Source organism: Schistosoma haematobium, chromosome 4, assembly GCF_000699445.3.
Source record: "Schistosoma haematobium chromosome 4, whole genome shotgun sequence".
Classification (NCBI taxonomy): domain Eukaryota; kingdom Metazoa; phylum Platyhelminthes; class Trematoda; order Strigeidida; family Schistosomatidae; genus Schistosoma; species Schistosoma haematobium.
Window position 1 is genome coordinate 18,607,608 of NC_067199.1, and position 3,842 is coordinate 18,611,449.

The window sequence follows — 3,842 nt, forward strand, 5'->3', positions numbered from 1 at the left end:
CATGATATTTCAGCGATTAAATACTAGCTATTTAAGTTCGAAAATTGTGACTGCTTATGCAATCAATATGCGAATTACTTTCAGTGTCTTGTTTTTTTTTTTGCAACAATATATTGACTATATATGTTTGCAGTAGTCCAGTGAATACATACAGCGATACGTATTCATTTCTCAAATCATTTTCACATCCATACCTAACGCTGCAAGATGATACAAAAGATCACTAAATTGTTGTTATAATAAGTATTAGGAACCCCTTAATAATCAAAGTGGGTTTGGCAAAGGACAACTAAATAATTCCCAACGATTAGGTACTATAAATCAGGATGATTGTCGACAAGATTACTCAATATGATTCCACGTAGATCCGAGAATAATTAATCAAGTAGTTTATTTGAAGATGTATTTCACCAACTAGTGCATATAATTTTGCTGCTGGTTCATTGGCCAGATTGCTAACCATCCTAAGTATGCTTCACCATCAAAACTAATAAGATTCTAAGGCGGTGAACTATAATGCTTTTATCCACAGGTTTTGACACTGAATACGTGGTTATTGTACGCCATAGATTAGAATAAAATATTATATGTCTAGTTTTTCGCTTGAAAACAATGTAGTCTCACCTGTCGAATGATTGTTAGTGAACTCTGTCACACATTACTAGTAATTGATTTAAGCAACAGATGGCTCGAGGACTTCTTGAAAGTTACCTGCTCTATATACTTCGAAGGGAGAAAACGGAGATCTTTGGTAAGTCGAAATAAATTTTCCATGTCACTGGTGCTTAGAATTTTTCTGGTCGCCATGTTTATTAGCAAAATGTTCTCAACACTTTGGAAAGTTCTTGAAGATTTCAAAGTATTTATTTGTTTTTGGGTTCCAAAAAGTGCTCAACTTATATGGTCCTCGACGTAAATAGATGTCTTGACACTCAGAAATCAGTTTCCATATGCTGAGTGCGCAAAGTAGGAACGTTTTAGTTTATTTTTTATGTAACAGAAGAATATGTTCAATATCTTTGTGACGAGCTAGTGTTAACAAATTGTTTTCTTTGGATTCGTACCTCAGAATTAAGGTAGGTTCCAGGTCTTGTGTAGATTCTAATGTTAATGATCTGGCCGAATGCCTGCACTAGTCCTATTACTTTTGAATTATTTGGTTGTTGATATATCTTGAGTGTGTACATCCCCCAGACTAGTGGAATTACCAAGATCAGCAGTAATCACGTTTATGGATTGAATTGTTGGTTGTAATATAAAATATTTGGAATCACAAGTTGTAGAGAAAGTGCAGCGGCTAAGGGTAAATTAGTTGACTAATCAGGCAAATAAATATATGAGCTAATAAAAGATAACATATACAAGTGAACAATATTGTTTTCAATTAGTTTCTCATCAGGCGTTAATACGCGGTAATATATGGATCTAACATTGTAGGATCAGTCGGCAGTTGTTTCTCTATTTAAGGGCTTACTTTCTACAACAACTAACGAACGATAAGTCTACTTCCGATTGCCTCCAAGCTATTGGCTTCCGTCATACCTCGTAGGTTGTTCAGAACCCGTGAAAGATTGACTCACGAGGAGCAGGCTGGGTTTCGTTCTGGTCGAGGATGTATTGATCACATCTTCACCCTCCGCCAAATGTTAGAACACCGCCATACTTATCAAAGGTCAACAATCGTAGTGTTTCTTGACATCAGGGCTGCCTTCGATTCGTTGGACAGGACTGTTCTCTGGGATTGTCTATTGAAGAAGGGTGTGCCTGAGAAGTTTATTAACATCCTAAAAGCCCTATATACAAACACCTCATGCAGAGTGAGGGCATACAACCACCTCTCTCCATTGTTCCATTCGAGCAGTGGGGTTAGGCAAGGTTGCCCAATCTCACCATTCCTCTCCAACTTTGCCATCGATGACATTCTGGAAACAGCTCTGATGGATGTAAGTAATGGCGGCGTGGATCTGCTGCTTGGAGAAAGACTTCTCGACCTTGAGTATGCGGATGATATTGTCTTACTGTGAGATAATGCCCAAGGCATGCAATCCTCACTTAATCAGTTGGCAATCAGTGTCCGTAGGTATGGTATGTGCTTTGCACCTTCGAAGTGCAAAGTACTTCTACAAGACTGGTAGGATTCTAATCCTGTACTCACCCTGGATGGTGAGCAGATAGAAGTAGTTGAGAAGTTCGTGTATCTAGGTAGCTGCATAAGTGCTGGTGGTGGCGTGAGTGATGAGATCAATTCATGTATAGTGAAAGCCAGAGCGGCTTATGCCAATCTGGGCCATCTTTGGCACCCTCGTGATGTTAGTCTGGCCGTAAAAGGTCGGATCTACAACGCGACTGTGAGAGCAGTTTTCCTCTATCCTTGTGAAACCTGGCCTTTCCGAGTTGAGGATGTTAGACGACTCTGTGTTCGATCATCGTTGTCTCCGAAGGATTGCTGACATCCAGTGACAACACCATGTCAGTAATGCAGAGGTTCCGCACCGTGTGTTCGGGCACAGCGACGATAATGCAATTTGTGTCACCGTCTTGAAACACCGGCTTCGGTGGCTTGGACATGTTCTACGAATGTCGTCTCAGAGAATTCCACGTTGTGCATTATTTGCCGACGCTAGGACTGATTGGAAAAAGCGGAGAGGTGGTCAGTACATGACATGGTGTCGTGGTATGAAAGAAAGCTGCAAAGGGCTGGCTTCTGTTGACCCTTCACGACTCCCTGGCTGGGGCCCGAGATATGGTGCAACACAGTGGCTAGAGACGTTATCAGATATGGCTCAGAATAGAAGCCAGTGGTCATCCCGCTCTATCTTAACTTCATAAAAGGGGACGTAACTTCTTTAACTTCTGTTCACTGTTATTATTTTTATCATACGCATTTAATATTCTCTTTATCCTTACCTCCCCATTATTGTTATGAAGTGAATATGTATCAGTGTTTATGTTTTCATATATATATTTATAATTTAAAACAATATTGTTCGCTTGTATATGTCGTTCTAATTCTTAATATGTGAATTTTTAATGAAAAAATAAACGGACGTTCTGAGAGATGAGGTTGGGTAGATGAAATTAGTGTTACTAATAAACTATGGTGGGTAAAACACGCTTTTTAGTGTTGTAGGAAAACTGATTGCAAAAAAACTATCCGTCAGGACAATCAGTCTTCATGCACTCCCATGGGTAGGACGGCAGATCGAGTGTGTCTTTCGAGCCTAACTTATACATGGCGTTCTTGATGTCATCTGGTAGTGGTTTCCGTATAAGACTGGTTTATATTAAATAGGCGATGATAATTCGTCTGTATATTATCTTTTTGGTCTACGACTCGTGGAGCATTATATCCTGGGTTAGAATGGTGGGTTTCAGGGAGATGTGGTTCGGGTTGCATGTCATGCAACGTACTAAATTTTCTTGTTATTCTGTTATAACCTAGCGGAAGTAATCCCAGATTGTAAGGTCGATCTTTTTGTAATTTCTTTCCTGAATTCAGTGATCTGCTTCGTTTCACTCTTTGGAACTTGTTCTAAGTGATCAGCATTTCTTTTCTAGAAGATAAGGTGCGACGAGGCTTTTATTTTCAGGATAGGCCGGCGTTAAAAACAGTAATCTGCGTTGGTAGGGAATCATGTTCTGGGAACAATTAGACTTCAAATATTTGTAGAGAATTGTTTTACTGCAGGTTGTTTACATCACATAGGACACCCTGGCAGTTGACTTACAACCAAGTTTTGGGGATTAGAAATAATATCTGGCACGGTTTAAACGTTAGGTCCCTTCGAATGTGCCCGCCCTTTCGTTTCAACGACCTTGAACGGCCTGACTAGAGGCGGTTA